Below are 26,970 nucleotides of genomic sequence, written 5' to 3' on the forward strand. Positions count from 1 at the left end.
AGAGGAGCACTTTTAGAGCATAGGGTCCGTTCCTCTGTAATCAATGAACCAATGACATGTGTCACCACTTTCACGCCAGCCTCCAATGTGGTGAGAAAGATCATCTTGTGCACCTGGCAAATCCTTAACACGGGGGAACTTTCCATTGAACCTCCCAGGTTTGCCTACAAGAGATCCAAGAATGTAAAGGACATACTCATCAGTACCAGACCAAAAAAACAAAAGTCAGCAGTCCAGACTACATTGTGGCAATTACCACCTGTGAAAGGACATTATCCCTGCGGTTCTTGCAGTGCATGCCCCTTCACTACAACACATAAGACTGTCCAACTCACAGACTCATTTACGTGGGAGCTAAGGGGACACACAAATTGTAACACACCGAATTGTGTATATCTACTCCTATGCCCCTGCGGTCTCCAATATGTGGGGATGACCACTCGACCTATCAAACAACGTATCTCTGTGCACCGGAGTAACTTCCGCTGCAGAAAGGTGAATACAAAGATGTGTAGACACTACCTTGAGACCAATCACACAGCTGATTCCTTACAGTGGTTAATTATTGAAGCAAACCCAGGCATAACGAAACAGAACCTCTTCTTTAGGGAACAAAGGTGGATCTATCGTCTGGCCTCAGACAGGAAGGGGCTCAATGAAAACATCCCTTGGAGCTCCCTCTAAACTTATTCGTATTTGTACCACATGTGACGCACCTATGACACATGAGCCCCGGCACTCCCATTGAGAAAAGCCTAAAACCTTTGGCTTAATAACCTGCATGAGGACTATTGCACATGGCATATGTCCCAGCAGCCTCCAGTTTCTATTAACTACTTAAATTAGACCACACAGAACACCGTGGCATTGTGAGCCACCAGACTCCGGGTGACAAGTCATATTAGACATGAGAACTCTTACACTTTTATTGAAAGAACGATGATACTATCATTATCTGACCCCCCCATTAGGGTTCATGTGGTTACAAATATGTAAAGAATCTAAGCAGAGACTTTCTGACACCGTAACCCAACACCAGACACATGAGAGTCCATACCGGTTTTTGGTTTAACAATAGTTGAATAGACTCTTCCTACATCACTCCAAAATGACCGCACCTTCGGAACCCATCAGCGAATGACACGCAGGGATCGGGGTAACACTGCTCTCCTATCCCCCCATTAGGGTTCATGTGGTTATAAATATGTAAAGAGCCTAAACAGAGACTTTCTGACTCCATAAGCCTACACCAGACACGTGAGAGTCAACACCAGTTATTGTTTGACCGTAGTCGGATAGCCCCTTCCTACACTATTCCAATATGACCTCACCCTCGAAATCCATCAACGAATCACCCGCAGGGTTCGGGGTAACACTGTTCCCTTATACCTCTGCCTCCGCTTTATAAGCCACTTGAGTAATGCCCCCTTATAAGAGCATCACATACCAGACGCAAGACTTCGCCCGTCAGGTAGATGACTTAGCAGTAGGGAAATCAAGCCTCTCTACACCAGTTCAAAATGGCCGCGCTAGTTACTGACTTCACTGCATGACCCGCAGCGACCCGGGAAACACTCCTCTCCTACCCCGCCCTTAATCTAATTTATCAACACGACCGCCGGACCACTCGGCACTATCTGGTCCTGGCGGTGAAGGGTAGGCGACACAGCAGCGGCACGGGAGCAAGAAGTAAGTGTTTTGACGATCATGCAGTGGACACCTCCCTACAGGAACGTCCCTGCCCCACTAGTACTGACGATACCACTGATCACTGACTATCGAGGTTTTCAATCCTAACACGGGCGGGCATAACCTTTTTTGCCTCTAAGGGTTCCCTTGTAATAGATGGTCTGCACGGGCAACAGCAGTTGCCCATTCACTCACCGATGCCCGTGATGGGCGCACCGACCCCTTGTGACCTCAACCTGTTGGTGTCAATTACTACCCTCATAGAAACAATTCGCTTTTCCCATGTACACTCGATATTATTACTCCATGGGAAACAGTGAAAAGCATAGCTAATGAGCACTACATGGCCGGATTGTTTGAGATACAATTTTCAGAATGTACTCGCCTGCCTAGGACTGCAGACTATAGTCCTTTTTACCAAATAAGGCTCAGGATAATATAAAATATGAGATGTAAATGCATGCTGTTTGCTTTCCTTCCTTGTTTTCCTTTAATTTAGCCTTAGCTACAGAGGCTTGACTCACTGATGTCTATCCCGCCAGGCACTGCTGTTACATTAGTCTATTGACCTTTAGGTGAGTGGGGTTACTTTGACCCATTTAGAACAACACCACTGCTGCAGTTCTTCTTGTTTTTAATGTCACTAGTAATGGCTCCATCCTCTTCATGCGGGTGAGCATGTCACTCACCACGACTCCACCTGGAGATGTTGCACTAGTGGGATTTGATGTTTTTATTTTGCACGACGCGCTAGTAGCCACTTACACTAGCATGCCACAGAGTGCACCAGGTCAGAACGTATGTGTATTACTGAACTATACTTGCTTGCGAGATGTAATTCCCTGTCTCCTTTTTTGTTTCCAATACCAGGCATGGGACAATGTATTAGCAGGTATTTTACTTTAATTCGGAACTACTGTTTAAGTACTGATACTTAGCTAGATCAGCTATACTGTAGACAGCCAACTCATAGGTCCTGATCAATCGTGTGTGAATATACCCGATGCGAGAAACATGTCGACCAAAACCTTCACTTTTTAGTATAGTCCTGAGTGCGGAATACATCACTTTCCTGACCTCCCAGACTAACTATTGTTTTTAGTTAGCGCATGGGACCACCCGAATAAAGTTCCTTCTGGTACTCCTGCGTTATTTTAATACACTTTCCGTCTACTACTACTCTGGCCCCTCACCCACACTTCACCCATGGGCAGTTGGATTAAAAGATCTCTGTTAAAGAGCCCCTCTTTGAGGTGTTGTCCTTTGGGTATTGCACCGCCCACCCAATGAGGATCATTGCCCATGATGAAGCATGACACCTGCAAAGGTGTGTGAGGCCAATATATCCAACAAAATGGATATCCACAGGCTGGTTAGTATTTAACCGCCCCTACATATCCACACCCCTGTGACCTGCACCTTCAACCCAGGAACAGCCCAGTCCTCTCCTTGGTAACGTAATGTAGGAGTGACATGTCTTTGATACTGGTAGGCAATGTAGTTTAAGAGTCCTTATTCTGGGAAAGCACAAATTCAGAATTGAAAACATAACATCATTGTTAGGGGTTTTCTTTAATAATAAGAATTGTTTTCTAGCCAAATGAACCCTTTTGGCAAGATTAGGACAATGAAAGACTGGGCAATAAACATATAGCTCTAACATATACCATGCAGTTTGCATGCAGCTCTTTGATGACAGTTAATAGCTCAATGTTCTATATTAGGATTTTGACTTACAAACAACAAGTAACAAAAGGAGCTCTCTTACAGAAGCAGTAACCCACCGACCTATTTACATTATATGCACTTTGGTAACTCCATGGTACACGCTCTTAGCAACAGGCATTTTTAATCCTCTGCACTACCTTCCACTAGACAAACCTCCGTTCTCTTTCCAGGAAGACGATTAATCACAGTTATCTTGACATTTTATTGATGCCTGAAAATTGTTAGAGGCCAGAAGTGTGGCAGCAGGTGCTTTTAAGATGATAATATACGTGCAAAAATGACGCACCAACCCCAAGTCAGCGCCCAGTGCGGTGGCACCGATCGCACCGCTCTAGAGCCGGCCCTGGTTTGATCCCACCTGTGATTCCTGTGGGAGCATAAGTGTTTGGGATTTTTGATGCTGTGGGGTTAATTCAGATTTGCTCAGGAAACTGTCAGCACCAGTTTTGGACAACACTGGATAAGATTAGACCTGAGGATGAACGTCTGAAGTTGAGGAAGCGAAGCTCGAGGCACTATGGGTGAGGACTGACAAGCACCTCGGTGAAGGAGAGGGAGGTGCAATGCTCCTACTTGCCGATAGAGGTCAGGCTCCTCCAAAGCAAACAAGTAGTGCATCCAGGGCGACCAACTGGCATGGGTGCAAATTCAGGACGGCCAGTGTAAAAATTCAGGACAAAGGGTCAAAATTCAGGAAAAAAATTCAGGAAAGAAGGTCAAAATTCAGGACAAAAATTTGTGATAAAACATACGTTTTACAGACATATCAAAGGAGGTTGCACAATAAAATATAAGTAAGTAAATAGACAACCAAAATAAGTACTAGTCAATATAAGTTTATATACGTTTGAGACATTCATGCACTTCACAGTTTTTCAGTATGCGTGCAGCTTTGCAAAGCGACATCAGGCCCTTTCTGAAATCAAAATTGTGCTAATGTAACAATAAACATTAAATAGTATATTTTTATTTGAATGTTGTAATCTGAACTTCAAATGTACTGTGAAAATGCTGTTAGTTATTTTATTTTTATTTTCTCCAGCATGGCGCCAAGACAAAAGCAGAATGCCTTGCCCTAGTCTGAAGCAGGTGAAGGCACACCACATGCTGTCACTACAATAGGGCCCATTGTCATTTTATAAGTGTTCAGCTCAGAATGACAATGGACCACTCCACAGTCTGTGCAAGGTCCCAGAGAGGTCGCTGCAGGCAGCCTCTTCAGTTTAAAAGATAAGTGCGAGAGGCCATGAGTTAAAACTTTTGAACTCATGGGTCCTCTCGCAGGGAAACAGCATACCTTACTGAAATTTCCCAATTTTGATTTTAATATGATGTCTGCAAGGCGTCCGTAATTATGGGACCCTAAATTAAGGATGCCTTGTGGACGGTCCCTGAAATTTACGGACGGTTGGTCACCCTAAGTGCGTCACCAGCATTCTGCTTGTTGAAGGAGCGATAGGTGCAATGCTTCTTCTTGCTGCTAGACGTCAGGCTAATCCAAAGCAAACAAGTGGCGCGTCACCGGCAATCTCCATACCTACAAAGCCAGGCGAGAAGAGGATGACGACAACATCATCATCATCCACAACAAGAGTAAGGAGGAGGTGGAATGATGGGACCCATCGATGCCACAGGAGTGATAGAACAGTGGATCCCCGACGTGGGCAGAACAGTGGATCCCAGACGGGGGAACAGGAGATTTGTTCAGAAACGCCAGGACAGCACAGGAGAGGTAGAGCAGGACCAGCCAGTAGGTTTCGAACAAGACATTGACAGCTAGCGCAGAGACAATGGCTGTATCATTGTTCACCCTAAACATCAGAAGTGTGAAGGATCAGGTTAGGCGGGTCGACACTTTGCGCTTCTTGGCCGCTCAGAACCGAGATATCTGCTTTCAGGAATGTAGGATTTCGTACGCCTAGTTATAGAGACAGCTCGAACAGCAGTGGACACTGCGCATCATCTTTTTGGTCTGGAGGTAACAATTGCAAATCGTCTGGAGTTGACATTCTAATCAGAGTGCTGGTCGTGGACGGCTTGTGGGTCAGTGAGCATGTTAGGCTCATCAATGTCTATGCCCTCCCAGGGAAGAATGCGACTCGAGATGTTCAGGGTGCTAAGGATGCAACTCGTGACCTCCAGAACCATCCTGATGGGTGGTGATTTCAACTGCATAGTAGAGTTGGATGGACGCACTGGGTCATGCTCTGCAGGGATGGATGTGACGTCCAGGCTGTTGGTGGAGATGATAGGTGAGTCATCTCTCTGGGATGTCATTAGAAGCATGGAAGGAATTTTTCCTGGAGTAGGCTGTACGGATTGTGCTTTCACAGATCGACTTCCTATTCACCTCTCCAACGGTAAAGCCTGGGCTACATGGTCGCCATCCACTTCTCTGACCAAAGAGCAGTCAGTTTCGAGGGGGAACTTACAGCCCACACACCGCTGGTAGAGCTTCGGGACTCGGAGGACAACCTCCAAAGTGAGAAGAAGGAAGTCATGAGAGTCATACCTGACTTTTATGGCATACTCTACTCACCGAAGTTGTCAAAGAGAGCCCAGGCGGATAGTTTCCTGTAGGGCATCTCAAAAACACTGGGTCCAGAAGAGAGAGAAGGCCTGAAAGCACCCTGCGCCCTAGAAGAGCTGAACTTGGCGGCCATGACCTCCAAGAGAGGCAAGAAACCTGGGGGCATATCACCAACAACCGGCGATAATTACCGCTAAGCGCACTTAGCGCCAGGATAATTATCGCCGGCGATCGCTTATTTTTATCACGGAGATAGCACGCTATCAGCGACGTTTACCTCCAGAGCGATAAAAACAACCGAGTTAGCTGCCAAATGTGCAATTATCGCTGGGATTCCAGCGATAATCGCACAACGTTTGGTGCTACATTAGTGATAGGATAGGGCATACTTAGCCATGATATCCACCTTCCTTTGGATATCATAGCTAAGTCAGATGAAAAGCAGGCGTAAGGAAAGTAGCGATAACCGAGGTTAGCACTACTTTTCTTATCGCTCTGTAGGTTAGCGTGAGGCTTTTCTCCCAATATTCTGGGGAGGAATGCCCACTTTGCATCTCATTAGAGATGCAAATCTGGGCGTTAAAGAAAAGGTCATGAGGCAAGGATTCACGCAATAGCGTGACCTTGTTAATAGGGCGATACAATTAGCGTCGCTTTCCGCTAAAGCGGCGATAATTGTCTTGCTGATATGCCCCCCTGGAAATGACGGCCCCCCCAGCGGAACTTTATGTTGCACTGCGGGACCTGATCGGGCTGGACTTGATGGACCTCTACGAGGAAATAGTGGGCAAGGGTAATATGCTGCAATCCCTGCACGAGGGTATGATAAACTCATGTACAAACAGAAGGGAGAGAGAAGACCTCAAGAACTGGAGGCCCATATCTCTCCTCAATGTGGACTACAGGATTCTCGTGAAGGTGATGGCCAACCGCCTAAAGAAAGTGATAGTGATAGGAAGTGGCCCCTCCCACCACTCATGTGGCTAAATTCATTCATGCCTCTGCTCCCTTGTTTACAGAAGCCCTTAGAAAGAGCAAAAGTGCCTGTAAACACTTGGAGCGAGTGTGGCGGAATAATTTCAACCCCGAGGATTAAGCCAGATACAAACACTCACTGAAAGCCCATTACAATAAAATCCTTGAGGAAAAGAAACTTTTTTTCTCCTCTAAAATTGAGGCAGCCGGGGACAAAAGCAAAGAAATATTTAAAATTGTAAAAGACTTCTCATCCCCTAGTATGATGGAAAATCCGTTAACCCCCACGCACGAGTGGCTCAACCATCTAGCGGTTTACTTCCACGACAAAATTTAAATTATTCAACACTCTTTTGAGATTCCTTCCCCGGCTAAAGATGTAACCACAAAGTCATTACTCTCTGTCAACTCTGGGACTGGGTCTTGTCTCACACAGTTTCCTTCCATTCCCTTGGAAAAGTCACTGGAGGTAATGAAAACCTTGAAGTCAGGCTCTCCCTCGGGATCCTTGCCCAGCTAAAATACTGTCTTCTATCGCTGAGATTATTATTCCAGCTGTCAATCTAAACCTGAACACCTCACTGCAAACGGGGTCAGTGCCTGATAGCTGGAAAATTGCTAAAATTCTGCCTCTACTTAAGAAGCCTTCAGCTGACCCAGGAGTAGCCTCTAACTACAGGCCGATATCGTGATTGCCCTTCTTTTCCAAAGTCTTCGAAAAATTAATGAATCTAGTTTTGACGGTATATGTGGAAGCTAACCACATACTCCACGACAGTCAGTCTGGCTTTTAGAGCCATTCATAGCACTGAAACAGCCCTACTGGAAGTCTCCGAAACTATTAAAGAGACACTAGATCACAGCTTTCCAAACTTTTCATGTTGGTGACACACCTTTTAGACAATCTTCATCTTGTGACATGGTAATGCGAGCGAGCAAGTCCGAACCACCTAACATTAACCGATAACATTTTGTCAAAATAGTAGGCAAATGTGCATTTTCAAGCAAATTTGAGAAATCAGGACGGAAATAAAGCAATTGTGAATCTGTTCTAACAAAGACAGTGACTGGCAAAACTGGGTGTAAGCAAGGTTAGGGTTCGGCCTGAAACAAGAATATAATCATGCACACTATGACACATGCCCCAGTGATTTACGGCACAAAAACAAAATCGCCACCTCAGTTCCGACCCAGCTATATGACAATGAATTTACACTGGAAGAGTAAGCAGTAAACACAGAGCTGGAATCTCAACCAATTTTGAAAGTCATAAATATAAACAAAGAATTTACTTAACAGCAAAAATAAACCCATCTTGCTTGAAATGGGACTTTCGGAATGTACAAACAACCAGAGTTGGAGGGTCGGGAAACTACCTACAGAACGGTCTTGCTATTTAATATGCAAAGCGAAGGAATCCTACCTGCATGCACAAGAAGCTGGACTGTACCTTCCAGGAGGAGTGGCATGATCCGAGGAAGACCCAGCTGACATGATGGAACATCATGAGGACAGCTCAAGGAATTGAGACAGCCCAGGACCAAGAAGGCCACCCTAGCCCGGCTGCATCAACTCTTGAAAAACCCACCCTTGTTCTTTTTTTGTGTCTAAATTAAGGAAGGAATAATTGTTTTACTAAGTACAGAAGCCGAACTGAGGCAGCTTGCTTCTGTGACTACACGATTCACATTAATGGAAATGTATCTTCTGAAATTTGGAGTAGCCTGGTCAGCCCCAGGTCTGTTAGTGTTTGTTAGACATAAATGTGCAATATTTATCAATGAGTTTCTGTGAAGAACTATAAATCATAAAAACGTTCGAAGGGTTGAAGATAAAAAGGATGACTAATCCCAGCGATGACTGTGCATCTGCTTCTCTGTTTCAAAAAACATAATATTCCAAGGATCTTTACTTTTATCTTTTCACTCTTCTGTAACTATACCTCTCAATCACAGCTCAAGTTGGCAAATGATAACAACATAAATACAAAGCAGGAACATAATGCAGAGTCGTCACAGGCTTAGAATTTGGAACACAAGCATTGTAATAACGGAGGCAGAAGTACATTAAGCAACATAATATCAGCCCTGGGCCTATGACGCCCTTTCTTTTATTAAGTTCAAGTTCAAGTTCAAGTTCAGGCATTTATATAGCTCACTACTCACCCGGAGGGTTTCAAGGCGCTTGGGGAAGGGGTTCATTATTTGTTGAATAACCAGGTTTTGAGGTCTTTTCTGAAGGAGATATGGTTTTGAGTAAGGCGGAGGTGAGTGGGGAGTGAGTTCTAGGTCTTGGCAGCAAGGAAGGAGAAGGATCTGCCGCCCATGGTGGATTTTTGGATACGCGGGACTGTGGCGAGGGCTTGATTGGACGATCTTAGTTGGCGGGTAGGATTGTAAAAGGACAGTCGAGTGTTGAGGCATTCGGGTCCTAGATTGTAGAGGGCCTTGTGAGCGTGGGTGAGAAGGCGGAAGGTAATTCTTTTGTTGACGGGAAGCCAGTGGAGGTCTTTTAGGTGTCCGGTGATGTGATCTTGGCGAGGGATGTCTAAGATGAGTCTCGCTGATGCGTTTTGGATGCGTTGGAGTTTTTTCTGTAATTTTGCTGTGATTCCGGCGTATAGTGTGTTACCATAATCCAGTCGACTCGTGACCAGTGCGTGGGTGACAGTCTTTCTTGTCTCGCGGGGGATCCAGCGGAAGATCTTTTTGAGAATGCGAAGTACGTTGAAGCAGGAGGATGAGACTGCGTTGACTTGTCTGGACATCGAGAGAGAGGAGTCTAGGATGAAGCCGAGGTTACGTGCATGGTCTGTGGGTGTGGGTGCTGCGCCCAGAGCGGAAGGCCACCAAGAGTCGTCCCAGGCAGATGGGGAGGATCCTAGGATGAGCACCTCCGTTTTGTCTGAGTTGAGTTTTAGGCGGCTATGTTTCATCCATTCGGCTACTTCTTTCATGCCTTCGTGAAGATTGGTTTTGGCGGTGTTGGGGTCTTTGGTGAGGGAGAGGATTAACTGGGTGTCGTCGGCATAAGAGATGATGTTGAGGTTGTGTTGACGCGCGATGGAAGCGTGTGGGCTCATGTAAACGTTGAAGAAGGTGGGACTGAGTGAAGATCCTTGTGGTACGCCACAGGTGACTTCAGTGGCCTCAGAGTTGAATGGGGGAAGTCGGACTCTTTGAGTTCTCCCAGCGAGGAAAGAGATGATCCAGTCCAAAGGCTTTTCCTTGGATGCCGGTGTTGCTGAGGCGTTGTATAAGGGTGCTGTGGCTGACTGTGTCGAAAGCGGCAGAGAGGTCGAGTAGAATGAGGGCCACTGTTTCTCCGTTGTCCAGTAGTGTTCGGATGTCGTCAGTCGCTGCTATGAGGGCGGTTTTGGTGCTGTGTTTGGCTCGGAACCCGGATTGAGATGGATCGAGGGAGTTGTTGGATTCGAGGAAGGCGGCGAGTTGGCTGTTGACGGCTTTCTCAATGACTTTGGCCGGGAATGGGAGGAGGCATATGGGTCGGTAGTTTTTAAGTTCAGAGGGGTCTGCTGTGGGTTTCTTCAGAAGGGCGCTGAGTTCGGCGTGGTTCCAGCTATCTGGAAAGGTGGCAGAGTTGAACGAGCAGTTGATGACATCACAGAGATGGGGTGCGATGATGGAGTCAGCTTTGTTGAAGATGTAGTGGGGGCAGGGGTCGGTTGGCGAGCCAGAGTAGATTGAGTTCATTAGGCGGATGGTGTCTTCAGTGGTGATTGGGTTCCAGTCTTTAAGGTTGTTAGTTGGGGGAGAAGGACCTGGGGGGGGTGGGGAGGGTTGGTCGCTGGGAGTATTCTCGAAGCTGTTGTGGATGTCGGCAATTTTGTTGTAGAAGAAGGAGGATAACGCATTGCAGAGGTCTTGGGAGGGAGTGATGTCGTTAGATGCTGCGGTGGGGTTGGTGAATTCTTTGACAATGTTGAAGAGTTCCTTGCTGTTGTGAGTGTTGTTGTCGAGACGATCCTTGAATGCTGATTTCTTGGCGGATCGAATCAGTTGGTGGTGTTTGCGGGTGGCTGCCTTGAGGGTGGCCATGTTGTCTGTGGTTGGGTTTTTTCTCCATGTTTTCTCCCGGGTGCGGCATAGCTTCTTGGATTTCTTAAGGTCATCATTGAACCAGGGAGCTTTTTTACTGGCTGATTTGATCTGGTGCTTTTTCAGGGGTGCTAATTCGTCAGCACTGTGGGTGATCCATTGCTTGAGATTGGTGGCAGCTTGGTTTGGGTCCAATGAGAGGGTGGGAGGGTTTTGGTTGAGAGATGTGAGAAGTTGGTCGGAGGTGATTTTGTTCCAGTTCCTTCGAGGAATAGGTTGTGGGCGGTTGTGGTTCAGGGTGGTTTTGTAGCTGAAGTGAACACAGCTGTGGTCCGTCCAATGGAGAGCTGTGGTGCGATCGAAGGAGATGTGCTTGCTGGAGGTGAAGATAGGGTCGAGCGTGTGTCCGGCTGCATGGGTGGGGGTGTCAACAAGTTGTTTGAGTCCGAAATTGGCCAGGTTATCTAGAAGGGTGGTGGTGTTGCTGTCATGTTTGTTTTCAAGGTGGTAGTTGAGGTCTCCTAGAAGAATGTAGTTCTCGGAGGCGAGGGCATGTGGGTTGATGAAGTCCGAGATGTCATCGCTGAATTGAGTACGGGTACCTGGAGGCCTGTAGATGAGGGTGCCTCTGAGTGTGGTCCTAGGATCGGTGTGGATCTGGAAGTGGAGATGTTCGGCGGTTGCAAAATTATCGTCGGAGCTGGTCGTGATTTTGATGGTGTTCCTGTGGATGATGGCGATGCCTCCTCCTGTTTGATTGGTGCGGTCTTTTCGGATGATCTTGTAAGCGTCCGGTATGGCTATGGCGATGTCGGGTGCTGATGATGTGTTCATCCATGTTTCTGTAAGGAAGGCGATGTCCGGTGACGCATTGTCGAGTAGGTCCCAGAGTTTAGTTGCGTGTCTGTGGACAGATATTAACAGATGGGATCTCAGAACAAGAGCCCTGCAAGCTTAGCTACACAACCTTGCGGAGAGATCAACACACCATAGGGTTCAACCGCAACATCACATAGCACCCCCTCCAGATTGGCTTCTAATACAAATTTGATTATTAGTGCAAGGAAGAACCTCAGTTTGGAAAGCTCTGCTCTAGCATATCACTCTGGGGCATATTATCAAGGGGGTTTATCTCCGCTTTTTTGGCTTTAAAAGCGAAGATAGTGGAGATAAAATTATCTCCCTATTACCTAGCTGTCGCTAACACCAGTTAGCGACAGCTAGTAGGAGATAGCGACCATCTTGGGCCCCACTTTGCATGTCAGTGATATTTATCACTAATGACGCGCATTCCGAGCATAAAAGGGGCATATTACCAAGCAATAGCGATAATTATCGCTATTGCTTGGTTAGAGACAAAAAATTTACCGCTGAGCTGCGGCGATTTTTATCGCAGCTAAACCTTGGTATTACCAAGGTTTATCGCAAATGCGATAAAAATCAGCCGCAATGCATGAATATCGCTGAAAAGTCAGCGATATTCATGCATTACCGAGCGAATGCTCTTAGCCATGTTATCCACCTCCCATTGGATAACATGGCTAAGAACTGCTCAGGGGCAGGTGTTAGCTTTTGGAGATATTCGCGCTTAGCGCGAATATCTCCAAAAGTTGGTAATAGGAGAAAGCGATGTTAGCAACTGTTTCCAGTCGCTAACATCTTGGCACGCCCACTTTGCATGTCATTAGTGATAAATTTCTCTGACATGCATAGCAGGGCCCAAGATGGTCGCTATCTCCTACTAGCTGTCGCTAACTGGTGTTAGCGACAGCTAGGTAATAGGGAGATAATTTTATCTCCACTTTCTTGGCTTTTAAAGCCAAAAAAGCAGAGATAAATCCCTTGATAAAATGCCCCAATGTGTCTTGTGTGTTCTTTATTATGAGATTGCTGTGCTGTGCTGGAGGGGTATGTTGCTGCTATTGGCACTATGGTCCTGGGCAGATCCTACTCTCCCTGTGTCTCTGTTCAGTGGTTTGACAATGTGTGAGCACAGTCAAATGTGCTCAACGTAAGAACTTATAAAAACCAAGGGCATATTCACAGACAGGACCCCAGCATGGCATCCATTCACCCATTCAGAGCTGTTTAATTCAAGACTGCCATATTGTCACCTCCAAAGCTGAAGGAGCACTGACCTTGCAAAGCGTAGGACCCCCTCCAGGGCCTCTGCCCCTCCCTCCTGGTCAGGGACAGACACCTCTTTTACAGTGCATAGAGAGCTGAAAGAGTGAATATTGTGCTGTGAGAGGATCGAAAATGGCGAGGAATAAAAATGTCACCCCCACAAGTCTGTGAGGGCTGAGGGACGGGAACCACCGCAGGACAAACCTGTAACATGCGGACAGTTAATCTGCCTACCCCTAGTAAAATCATGTCATACCTCCTGTAGCATCCTGCTACAATAAACACAGACACTTATTGCTATATAACCTGGAGCTTTATTTTAGTACATCCAACCTGTCTCCTGTCCCTACTCTAACCGCCCTCATCCTGTCCTGACTCCTCCTCTTCCCTCAGCCCACCTAGCTCCTCCCATCCCAGCTACTAGACTGTCAACTATATTACATCTCCCCCCTTCTTAACAAAATGAGCTTAATGTCTTCAGTGTTCGCAATTCTTCAATCCACCACACGGGTCGGCGGACGGCCTGTTTTTCAAGCTTCAGTAGTGTTGAATCAGTGGTGGGCTTGGCTTTGGTCAATCTTTCTGTTGCCTTGATCAAGGCATTCTTGATCACGTTGCGTGTAAACTGTTGACTCTCGCGGTCCGCAGTCCCCATGTTTCCTTCCGGTGGTGTAACTACGGTTGGTTCAAATGCTCGATCTCTTTCACGAGTGGATAATGTTCCGGTCCTCTTCCGAGCGCCCTCATCTACTTTTGCTTCCTTTTGTCTTGTCCGGCCGAGGGCAACACTGCCCTCAAATTCAGAGTCATGTATACCAGACAGTACGGTGTTACCTGATGAGACTGTCTTGGTTTGGTTTGGTAACTCATTCACGGCCTCGGGTTGTCTGGCGAGCTTGTGAGCTATCGGTGCATGGGCATGTTTCTCTCTCATCTGATGATATTTCTCTACTGACACGTCCGGCTTTCCTTGCGGAGTGACTGGCTGGTCCTTTCCCATCCGGTTACTGGGGTACACTGTCTCTGTCTTCCTTTTGTAGGTCCTGTGAGTCAGCCTTGCGGACCCCTTCAGGGGTGACGGTGTCTGATCTGTGTCTGAATATACTTGTGCCTGACATGACAGGTTATCCGGTGAGGTGGCTAAGTATTCAGAGACCTTAGTGTGTGACATGTTGCTTTTGACGGGAAGGATGTCCTTTGGTTCCATGGTGCGTTCGGGTGGTTGACGCCATGTCTGTTGTCGGGACCATGACTTGGTCGACTCACGGGATTGGACAGACATGTTCTCTGGGTCAGAGAAGTCTTTTGTCGACCTCCAGGATCGGGCAGATGCGCTCTCTGAATCAGAGGAGGTCCGGGCCATACCCCTTTTAAAGGATCGGACAGATGTGCTCTCTGAACCAGAGGAGTTCCTGGCCATGGACGTGCTTTCCGGGTCAGAGAAGTCTTTTGTCAACTTCCAGGGCTGAATGGATGTGCGCTCCGCATCAGAGAGATCCTTCTTCCCATTCCTTCTCAAACATTTCTTTGAAACTGTCTTGGGTAATGGATTTTGGAAGTCCGTAGTCCGCGACAAATTGCTCTTTCCCTTTGAATTGTCTTTGATATGCTTCTCCGTGTGCCTTTGTTGGAGCATCTTCAATGCTGTCTCATTTGGGGGTTCGTTTGATGACCCCGTGCTTGTTCCTTGTGCTTGATCCCAAGCTTTTGCCTCTTTGTCCTTCTCGCCTGAAGTTAACGATTTCCTCTCCGTTTCTTCATTGTCGCGGGAGCCAAATATGCATGGATCTTTTCTGATTCGTTGCTGTGGAAGATCAGTCTGTCTTGTGCGATCTGTTTCTCCTTCACGCTTGTTTGATGCTCTAACACCTCTGATCTGGGGGTGATGTGGTCTCCTGCCAGATGCTTCCTTGGCCTCGTCTTCACTGCTTGACGACTGATGTTCCTGCGCCGACTTCAGGTGTTGACCAGTGCGACCCCTTCTTCTAGGGTTTGTCTTTCTCTCCCACTTGTTGTGCAGGATGCCCTCTTGTCCAGGAGTGCGATCTGTCCCATTAGACTCTCTTTCCTCATCAGAGTACTGTGTGTCATGCTTTGAATGACTCCTTGAGGAACTCTTGAGGGGTGAATAACTCTTTGGAATTGTCTTGTGGATGGTTGACTCTGAGTCATATGACTCTGAATAATCCTTGGTTGACTTTGAGTAGTCAGACGCTGAGGAGTCTGACTCTGAGTAATCCTTGTCGCTTTCTTTGTCGCTGTATCTTTCCCGTTGTCTTTTTGAATGACTCCCTGAGGAGCTCCTGGGGGGTGAATAACTCCTTGGAATTGTCTTTTGGATGGTTGACTCTGAGTCATCTGATTCTGAGTAGTCCTTGTCACTTTCTTTGTCACTGTATCTTTTCCGTTGTCTTTTTGATGGTCTGCCTTCCCTCTCTCTCCTTTCAGTTTTGTTTGTTTTCTGAGTTCTATCTTCCCAGGTATCTTGATGGTTTGCTTTCAGCTGCACGTCCCTGAATCTGTCTCTTGCTTTTATCTGCATTCCAATTTCGGCCTTCTTGATGATTTCCTTTAACGACCAATGCCCTTGCAGGATCTTGCGCTTGGTGTCAGGGTTTATGCAACCTTCAACGATCCGAAGTCGGACCGCATCCTCATTTGTAAAAGTGTTGAAGTGGCAGCCTCATACCAGACTTTGTAACCGAGTGATGAAGTTTGGCAACGGTTCGCCTGGTTCCTGCCGTGCTGTATTGAAAACTATGCGATTCTGATCCACATCTGTCTGTGCGTTGAGATGGGCACAGAGCTCCCTTTGGAGTCTTTTGTAGATATCTGTATCCTCTTTGGAAAATGTCCTGATTGGGCAGCGGCCCTCAGGACCCACCAGACGGAGGAGTAGTATCAGACATTTTCTCTCTCTTTGCTCACCATTGGCTTTTAAGAAATCTTCCAAAGCTTCGAGCCACCAGTGTCGTTTGAGATCCGAGATCCACTCATCAGTCTGCACTGTTGGGGGCGGTACCTCAGTGTCTGGAGTGACCCGCTGTGCTACGTCTCTTCCCGCCATGAGAGAGGGAGATTCTGGTCAAGGTCTTTGGTCTGGTTGTTTGCTTAGAAATTGATAGTCTTTGTAACCATCCCAGTATGCGCTGTATGAGCTGGTGAGCGAACTTGGATGGTTCTACTTTCTCCGGGGTCCTCTGTAGGACTGCCCTCCTCTGGGTCTTCTGCAGTTCTGCCCAGCAGCTCTTCTCTCTTTGGCGCTTTTGGTTTGTGCTCAGTGTCGTCTTTATCGGTCTCTTGCATTTGCTTATGCTTGTTCCATTGTGCTGTTGTCTTTGCTTGGTCCTTGTGTTTGCTTGTGCCTCTTTTATTTTAGAGACACGTGCTATTTCATTGCATTCGCCACTGCGTATTCGCTTGCGTTTCTCAATGTTCGCATTTCCACCCGTGCTGACATTTGTTTTGTCAATGCATGTTTGTTTATTTGCATGCACCAATACTTGTTTGTTTCCTTTCGCCACTGCTTGTTGGTTCCTACTCGCCACGGTTTGTCTGTTGGCTCTTGACAGTACTTGTTTGGTCTTCGCCAGTGCTTGTTTGGCCTTCGCCAGTGCTTGTTTGGCCTTCGCCAATGCTTGTTTGGTCTTCGCCAATGCTTGTTTGGTCTTCGCCAATGCCTGTCTGGTCTTCGCCAATGCTTGTCTGGTCTTCGCCAGTGCTTGTTTGGTCTTCGCCAATGCTTGTTTCTATTATGTTCGCCAATGCTTGTTGCTAAACTCAGTTCGCCTGACCTCAAAATGGCCGCCTACAGTTTGCACAGGGAGGATGTCCCAAAAGTTGCCTGACTCAAAGATGGCCGCCGTGGTTATCTGCAGGCACTACTTTCTCTCTCTTCATTCGACCCAGTTTCTTCACACAGGACTCACCGGCAGTTGCTCCCAGGGTCAGCATACTCCTGATTTGGCTCTCTCTGGTCAAGGCTGCAGTCAGGTGAGGTTGGGGTGGGCTCCCGCCTTACTTTGCAGAGTCCTTCGGCAGCGGCGTGCCAAAACCCACGCATCCGGCGTGAGGTTTTCCGACGCCAGGCACAATTTTACCGCGCTCAGCAGCGCTTGACAGTGGACCTTCGTGGGGGCAGTCCACACCAGGATGCACTCTCTTTCGGCCACAGCAGGCCACAGCAGTCCTCAGGTGAGCTTGGGGTGGGCTCCCAGCTCACTGTCACAGTTCCCGCTCTCACTTACGCCGACAGCATGCCAAACCTCACGCATCGGGCGTGATGTTTTACTTTCACCGGTATTCAAGCTCCGGTTTGGCGCGTTTAGCCGCGCTTGGCTGCAAGGTTATCGGGGCAGCGTCCTCTCCTCCAGGACACCTCTTCACTCGCCGTGTGGCGCGGGACAGGGTCGGAGTGGGCTCCCGACTCGTGTCTCTTCACGGTTGCTCGGTCACCCACACACCCGGCGGGACTCGCGCATTCAGCGCTCAAGGGTTTCTTCGACCGAGCGTTTCAGCGCTCGCAGGTCGGGATTTCTTCGGGGTTCCCCGGCTTCTCTAGGGTCGCAGTCACTTGCTCTCGGCCACAAACACCAGGCCTTAGCTTTACTCGGCAGCGGAGCTCTTCCCTCGACGCTGCAGGAGACAGGGTGCCTTTCTGTGATCCTGTGGGCTGCTGTCAGTGCAATCCCATCCTCGTCGCCAGTTGTAGCATCCTGCTACAATAAACACAGACACTTATTGCTATATAACCTGGAGCTTTATTTTAGTACATCCAACCTGTCTCCTGTCCCTACTCTAACCGCCCTTATCCTGTCCTGACTCCTCCTCTTCCCTCAGCCCACCTAGCTCCTCCCATCCCAGCTACTAGACTGTCAACTATATTACACCTCCCACAGCTTTCCAAACTCGGGCTGTGTTCCGAGAAAGCTCTCCCTCCTCAGCCCTGTTCCTGCGTACTCCTTCCACATTCCATGCCAGCACACAATTGTCTCCCAGCTGTTACCGTTCGGGCTTCCCTCAGATGTCACAGGAGGTTACAAGAGTTCAAGGTATGGGGAGGGAGGGGCAGCTGCTTTTTTTTAGTGGGAGAGGGGGGTGGGAATATGCAATTGCATTTAGTGTTGAAACATGAAACACAATCACACTTGTTCCTCAATCTCCAAGCGACTGCCCCAGAGTGTTCATGACAGAGGATGGGGTTTTGGTTTAAAAGTGCTTAAATTGTAGGCCCTACGAAACCTGAGTTAGAGTGTTAGTTTCCCTGTGTTAACAAATCGTGTGATATTGGACAAGTTTTTAATGACTCTGCCCTCGTGGTTTGTAAAGATGGGGGTGGGGGCTGGGCAGGGGGCTGAATTAGGCAAAAAATTTCCCTGGGCCATAGAGTCTTGGAAAAATACCAGGGGGAATATTACCTACAAACAGCGATATTTATCGCTAAGTAGGGTTAGCAGCAAAATTATTATCGCCACTCTTCACCGATTCTTATCGCTGAGATAACTTGCTATTAGCAAGGTTTATCTCAAAAGCGATAAAAATCATGCGAAATGCGTGAATATCGCTGACAATACAGCGATATTCACGCATTAGCGTGAAACAGCTCTTAGCCATGTTATCCACCTCCCATTGGATAACATGGCTAAGAACTGGTATTAGCAAGCGTTAGCTTTTGGAGATATTCGCGCTTAGTGCGAATATTTCCATCGCTTCGCCTTTGTAGGTAATAGGCGATAGCGACGTTAGCGACTGTTTTCAGTCGCTAACATTTTGGCGCGCCCACTTTGCATGTCATTATCGATAATTATCTCTGACATGAAAAGCGGGCCCCAAATTGCTCGCTATCGCCTACAAGCTGTCGCTAACTGGTGTTAGTGACAGCTTGGTAATTGGCCGATGAAATTTTCGCCGCTTTAGCGGGAAAAAGTCCCGCTAAAGTGGCGAAAAGGCCCGTGGTAATATGCCCCCTTGTTTCCAGAGACACACAGCGCATTCCACCCACGGGTTCTCCGTTTCTATGGGGCTCTGGGGATACAATTGAATGCCGAGTTTTTAAATGTATAAACTTACAGGTCCAGCACCTGGGGATGGAGAGCAAAGGCATCTCCGTGGACTTACAGGGCGTTTAACGCACGTCACCTCTCCTTTCTCCGCGTTCTGCATCACAATGCAAACGTCCAAGAGAGCATTCACCCTTATCTGCCCCCCGAAGACATCATCGTCATGCGTCACATTCACACATGGCAGGCGACACAGTACTGTGTCGCGCCACAGAGTTTGGAAAGATCTGCCGTAGAGTGTCGTGTGCGCGTATGTTGCGCTCCTCTGAGGAGAGTGTGTCGTTATGTCCCTGTGAGGTGTGCACAATTGTTCTAGTGACACACTTTCAGTGGGTGTATGTCGCCCCTATCTGGGATTAGCGGATATACTCTTCCCCGAATATGTTACACTGAGCCCATGTGAGTTTATGTGTGTGTGTGGGGGGGGGTTAATATATGAATATGATGTTCCCCTGCTTCTTTGTGTGTGGAGGGTAGTTATGATCAGCCCCCCTAAGCCATTCAGCATCATATCACCCTGAGGGGGGTGGGGGGGGCGTGGACGGCCGGGGTGTTGTGTGCAGTGTGATCCTTCGATGCTCGGTGAGTTCTGCCATCGCTTCCATCAGTGTAGGGTACAAGGTGCCGCTCTGAGGTGTGTGTTTGTGTGTTTGTGTGTTTGGGGGGCGGGGTAGAGAGAGAGAGGTATACATTGGGACTCCTTAAAGCTGAGTGTGTGTGTAATGTGTTACCCTATGATGACGCATACCACACCGCTCTGAGTTGTAAGTCTTGTACCCCTAAGAGGCCTCGGTGACATCGCATCATGTCTCCCTCGGGTAAGTTATACACACCTGTCTGTGGGCAGTGCACAGCATCGCCCTGAGAGAGGTGTGTTTAATAACATTATATAGGGCCTCTGAGGGTGGACTTGTATTACAATTTGCCTTCTGAGTTGCTGAGTGTTCTCTATTGTGCCCAGTGGGCCCGGTAGTAGTGCCCCCAGGGCACAAGTCCTAAAAAAAGAAGTGGGGTGTCGCTGACGTCACGATAGGAAGTGACAATACAAAAGGTGGCTTGCACCATCACACTCATTGCCTCCCCTCGCTCACTTCTTAGATGCAATTGCATCAGAGAAGTCAGCGCATGTGCAGCGTTCTGAATGGGCTTCGATCTCACCCCAGAGAGGCCAAAGAGTGAATGTATGGCTCCATTTGCTCCAGTTATCGAGCTCCCGGTAAAATAAGTGGGGGACGCTGTCCACGTGGTACCCCGACTCGAGCCCTGGTGCCCCCTCCCGGATGTGGGAAATGTGTCACATTTTACCAGTCCCCCGCCCCACTTCACATATCGGGAGTGGGATATCTTGTGCCCCCTGGGGTGGGGATGTTTCATTGTGCCCCTTTGGCTTGGAGTGTGTTATGTTGTCCCTTCTGAGTTTGGAGGTTGTATTGTGCCCGGAATGAAGCTTAGGAGCATGAGGGTAGCGGAGGTGGAGTACATGCCTAACCACCCCTCTGTAGGTCGAGCTTCGCGTGTAATATTGTGACCCCAGAGAGGTGTCGTTCTGTGTCAGGGGTGGGGCCTCGCCCGCACTTCCAGTCACGGCTTTACTGGAATAAACAATGGAAGGTGTCCTCTTTCATCCCCTAAACCTGCTACTTTCACTAATGACTTACATAAATTGAAGACCTGACCGGATTATCCAGGCATTTGTCCTGCCTTGTAAATGTTGTCAGATTTGTGTAAGCGCAACACTGGACATGTGCTCTGGGACCCCCTCCCCGCTCTCCACAATCCCTCTCGTACAGACATCGGCCCTCTGTTGTGGTGGATCCGCGCCACCAGCACAGAAAGCAGTAATGTTGTCATGGTGGACAAAAAGCGCTTCCAAGTAGACCAGAGGAGCGTTAAGTAAAAAATGTTTTCAAATGTTATAAAGCGCTTCCTTTCGCCTTCGGGATACTTCAAAGAGGTACTGCAGGGAAGCAATGTCTATGAATGTCACTCCCATCAACGTTTACTGAGTAGGAAAGCTCTACCGGTCCATATAAATGATATCAAGAGCTACACAAGTGGATATAAAACAAACTGGGGCAGATTTACAATAACTGGCGCATCCCTGCATATCAGCAGGGATGCGCCGCGTTTACAATGCAAAAACAACAGTTGATGGACAGAATGCAGTACAATGTCATGCATTCACCCCAGTACAGAGATCTGGGCATAAATCCATAGATTTTATGCACTCCACACCACCCCAGCTCAGACATGGTCATATGTAAATCAGCCTTGACCCATGAGAACATGGGAACAGTCCTGGGTGAACTGTCAAACCATGACTTTCCTGGACTGCAATCAGGCATCCTTGGACCAGTTTCTGGTTATCAGCCATGATCAGCCAATATAGCTTGACTCCAGTGGTTTGGAGAGCACAGGACTCATGTCTGAGCATACCCGTCCCACTCTGGGTGACAAATGCAAAAACAACAGTTGATGGACAGAATGCAGAACAATGTCATACATTCACCCCAGTACAGAGATCTGGGCCTAAATCCATTGATTTTTTGCACTTCACATCACCCCAGTTCAGGCATGGCCATATGCAAATCAGCCTTGACCCTGTGCCTCATGGGAACAGTCCAGCCCAAACTGCCAAGCCATTCGGGCTGGCACATTGTATATGTGGCGCAACAAGGCGCATTTTTTACACTGCTGGTGCGTCACAAAAAGTGACGAACCAGCGACGTAAAAGTGACGCAAGTGCTCATAAATGAGGCCTGATGGATTTAGGCCCAGATCTCTGTACTGGGGTGAATGTATGACGTTGTTCTACATTCTGTCCATCAACTGTTGTTTTTGCATTTACAATGCGGCGCACCATGGGGCAAAAACAGCACAGATGCGTGTAGCATCTTTGCTATAGAGGCGGCGCATTGCTGTAGTTGCGTCGCAAGCGTGACGCAGCTCCAGCAATGCTCTGTTGGGCTCTATCTCCACAATGTTGCGTCAATCCTTACACCTGCTTCAAGCAGGCGCAGGGTTTTGACGCAGCATGGGCCCAAAAGTGACTGAGTGAAATCTGGTAGATTTCACGCAACCACTTATAGGAGGCGTTCGTGCGCCAGAACGCCCCTCCCTGCGATGGAACGCCTCCTTCTGCTGCAGGGCTTTACAACGTGATGCATCTCAGAGATGCGTCTCGTTGTAAATACCCCGCACCATGGCGCATCTTTTGCGCCGCCGCTGTGTCACAAAAGTGACACAACGGCGGCGTAAAAGAGGCGCAAGGGGCTTGTAAATCTGCCCCTCTGTACATATTTGTCATCCAAAGATGGTGGGTGTACCATTTGCGCCTAAACGAGATTTCGGCAATTAAATCAGTAGATATATATTGTGCTCTAATTAAATAATGTATATGTATTATTGTTGTGGGCAACATCAACAACAAAAAACAAGAATTTGCAATGCAATAGGTCTCGCCTTTGCCAGAGTTTGAGCTATTGGCATTGTAAATGACAGTGGGGCATATTACCAAGCAATAGCGCTAATTATCGCTATTGCTTGGTTAGAGACAAAATTTTACAGCTGAGCTGCGGCGATTTTTATCGCCGATAAACCTTGGTATTACATCGCAAATGCGATAAAAAACGTCCGCAATGCATGAATATCGCTGAAAAGTCAGCGATATTCATGCATTACCGAGCTAATGCTCTTAGCCATGTTATCCACCTCCCATTGGATAACATGGCTAAGAACTGCTCAGGGCAGGTGTTAGCTTTTGGAGATATTCGCGCTTAGCGCGAATATCTCCAAAAGTTGGTAATAGGAGATAGCGATGTTAGCGACTGTTTCCAGTCGCTAACATCTTGGCACGCCCACTTTGCATGTCATTAGTGATAAATATCACTGACATGCAAAGTGGGGCCCGAGATGGTCGCTATCTCCTACTAGCTGTCGCTAACTGGTGTTAGCGACAGCTAGGTAATAGGGAGATAATTTTATCTCCGCTTTCTTGGCTTTTAAAGCCAAAAAAGCGGAGATAAACCCCCTTGATAATATGCCCCAATGTTTTATATTTATGTGTTCTTTTTCAAAATCGATAAATAGAATGGCATTGTTATTTACAATGCCAATCACTCAAACTTATACAAATGCGAGACCTATTGTATTGCAAAAGCTTGTTTATTGTCTTTGTCTGTGTGACCATCCTTCGAGGTGTGGGTGTGTTTCTATCTGTGTATCTGCCTCTCATTGAATGCCTCTCATTGAATGCACCTGTCAGTGTGTGTCTGTCTTACATCGTACATCTGTGTGCCCAATTGTGGGTTGTATGCATGTCTAATTTGGTGTCTCTCTGGCATGTTATGCCTGTTTCCATCCATGTATCGGTGTGTATGTCTCTGTGCGCATGTGTGTGCGCATTAGTCAGTGGGTGTGTCTGTATCCCAGCGTCTATCTGTCATTGCATGCCCGTGTGCCCATCTGTGAGTGTCTCTATCAGTGTGTTCACCTTTGTTGTGTCTTCGTTCTTTTTTTTTTTTTAAACGTTCATACTGAGCACAACGCCCGCTTCAGGGACACCGCGCTCTGCAATACAATAGGTCTGGCTTTTGCCAAACTTTGACCTATTGGTATTGTAAATGACAATGCCTTTTACTATTATAAAAGGCATTGCCATGTACAATGCCAATAGCTCAAAATCTCACAATTGCGAGACCGATTGCATTGCGAATGCTAGGGGCATATTATCAAGAAAGGGCGTTACATTATCGCTGCTTTTATCGGCAGGCGATAAAGCGGCGATAATGGGCTTGATAACATGCTTTATGAATTCCAATCGTAGCCCATGTTAGATGTGAAGACATCTAACATGGGCTTCGATTGGAATTCCATAGAGCATATTATCAACCCCATTATTGCCGCTTTGTCGCGGCGATAATGTATCGCCCTTTCTTGATAATATGCCCCCTTGTTTGTTGTGTGCATCTGAACTAAAGAGAGGGCGAGAGCGCGCGAGGGAGGGGGGATTGAACTGTCCAGGAAGCTTCAGGCGCAGTACCATCCTCTGTCACTAGAGGGAAGTCTGCCTGAAAGCAACAAGTTAATTTTTGTTGTTTTTTTGGGCTAATTTGCATACCCAGAAGCCACTACAACGCCACAATCACCTGCGTTTTATTGTCACAGGTTAAATAGTTGTTTTAGTACTGAGCATGAGAAATACGTTTAAATGTGTTTCTGTTTTGTCAAGATAACAAAATCTTTAATAAATTTAGATAGTGACATTAATTTTCATAAGTGATATTCATGATATGACCTGGTTGGGACGCCCTTTACAGCATATTGTTCAATGGTAAACTGTGTCGAAGTTTATCGTACTTCGTGTGATGATGATAAACGACATTAAATCTAATTTTTGAAGGGTCTCAGTAACTAGTGAGATCTAAATTGAAGTTTAAGGTAGAGTATCATTTAAAATTAAGTCCAGCGGTGGAAGTATTACAACTGTTCCCCAACTAGAAATGAAAATGAGTCTGTCTGGAAAAACAGGATATCGGTTTTATTCTAATACTCTTCAGGAAACTCGCATACCTAGAAAGCACTATAGGACCGCAACCACTTCCGTTTCGTTGTCACGGGTGAAATAGTCTATTTTTTAGCACTGAGAATGAGAAATACGTGTATATGGTTTGCTAAAATAGCAACACATTTGAAACCTTTAATAATATTGTAAAGTGACTGTAATTTTCCTAAGTGATATTCAAGACTATGAGGCAAGAGGGATTTCCTTTTTTCTTTATTAGATTATATTTACTTTCACGTTGTGGTTTAAAAAAACCATGCAGAAACCTTTGTTTAGCAAATACAATCACTGATGTGGCTGTAGATTGAGAACCTTTGGGGGATGACCAGGCTCTGGCAACATGGAAGGAATGGGTTACTAGAAATTCTAGATGATTTTTCAGTTGCGCTCCATCCCTGCCACTGAGGAATAAGGATTGGCACTTGTATAGGTTTTTTATGAGTACCTAATCTATATCTAGGAGAAATGTAATTATGGACTTTCTGTTCTGTAACTCATGATCATATTGTAAAAATGTATTTTCCTGTATGTGTGCCTTTATAAAAAAAAAGGTTTTCACACCCCCAAAAAATTAAAAAATTGTACTTCGTGTGGCGATGAAAAACGGCAGTGATTTTATTTTTGAAGGATCCCTGCAGAGCGCGAGATCCACAATAAAATAAAGGAAGTATATAAGTTAATTGAAAGAAACTAAGTGGAGTTATTTACATAAAAAATGCTATAGATGTAAAGAGGGAAATAAGCTCTAAATTTTCTTTGTCTGTATTATATCTCAACAAGTGGCTTTCTGCTGCACAAAGTGACAGAGGCGAAGCCTCTAAGAATTGTTGTGCAGGAGGCAGGAGCGCAACATCCATTGGGCTCAAAGGGCGTTCAGTGTTGACGCTATGAAAGGACTGGAATGCGCCATATATTATAGTCAGTAAGCCCCATGGTGCATTCCTGCCCTTTCACGCAATGTATGTAGGTTTCACAAAAGAAATAGCGATTCCTACATATTCCTTAATAGCGAATCGCAAATTGCGATTCACTATTAAGGAATGCTTTCCTATTTATTCCTTTGGGCCTAGAGGCCAAATTGGTAAATGCAAATTGCGAATGCAATTTCAAGGGTAATTGGGGGCCAAAAGGCCACCCTGATGCACCCCCAAAAATATCATGTGTGCACATGTGGTGCACAAACATGCCATAAGGGCATGTGTATGCGCCACATGGCACTTAGAAAAATGCAATTTTGTGCATTTTTCTAAGGATTTGCAAATTACCACCAACTTGAAGTTGGTGGTAATTTGCGATTCCTTAAAACAAAGTCGCATCTTTAAAATGCTTTTTGCATTGCATTTAGGGAATCACAAATTGCGATTCCCTAACTGCATTCGCAAAATAGGTAATCACAAAAAATTGTGTTTACCTATTTTGCAAATGCCTTTTGGGTTGATACATCCCAAAAGGCTTTTTACCGTATGCAAACCGGCCATCGGCCCGTTTGCGACCGGTAAAACGCTTCATACATCTGGCCCTTATTTTTATAGCGCCACTCGTACCAGTGTAAGGTGTCAGATCACTTTACATCACACACACATTGCACAGAGTCAATCATATGTGTGTAAAGCAGTGTATAGGAAATGTTACATCAGTCAGGACTACATGGTGTAATGTAGGAGTGACATGTCTGATACTGGTAGGCAATATAGTTTAAGAGTCCTTATTCTGGAAAAGCACACATTCAGAATTGAAAACATAACATCATTGTTAGGGGTTCTCTTTAATAATAAGAATTTTTTTCTAGCCAAATGAACCCTTTTGGCAAGATTAGGACAATGAAAGACTGGGCAATAAACATATAGCTCTAACATATACCTTTCAGTTTGCATGCAGCTCTTTGATGACAGTTAATAGCTCAATGTTCTATATTAGGATTTTGACTTATAAACAACAAGTAACAAAAGGAGCTCTCTTACAGAAGCAGTAACCCACTGACCTATTTACATTATATGCACTTTGGTAACTCCATGGTACACGCTCTTAGCACCAGGCATTTTTAACCCTCTGCACTACCTTAGGACGAGTCAAAACTTCCACTAGACAAACCTCCGGTCACTTTCTAGGAAGACGATTAATCACAGTTATCTTGACATTTTAATTAAATTGCTGGAGGCCATAAACGTGGCAGCAGGTGCTTTTAAGATGATAATATACGTGCAAAAATGACACCCCCACCCCAAGTCAGCGCCCAGTGCG

At 46.6% G+C, this 26,970-nt stretch overlaps 1 long non-coding RNA gene across 1 annotated transcript in view; it reads left to right on the forward strand.

Annotated features, from left to right (window-relative positions):
* Positions 1 to 1,610: 1,610 nt before the first annotated feature.
* LOC144768521 (uncharacterized) overlaps positions 1,611 to 26,970 on the forward strand; it is a 40,156-nt gene continuing 14,796 nt past the window's right edge. Inside the window, exon 1 of the long non-coding RNA XR_013598559.1 lies at positions 1,611 to 1,689. This is a non-coding gene — a long non-coding RNA (uncharacterized LOC144768521). The remainder of the gene's footprint in view (positions 1,690 to 26,970) is intronic.

The sequence above is a fragment of the Lissotriton helveticus genome, chromosome 1_1 (genome assembly GCF_964261635.1).
Source record: "Lissotriton helveticus chromosome 1_1, aLisHel1.1, whole genome shotgun sequence".
Classification (NCBI taxonomy): Eukaryota; Metazoa; Chordata; class Amphibia; order Caudata; family Salamandridae; genus Lissotriton; species Lissotriton helveticus.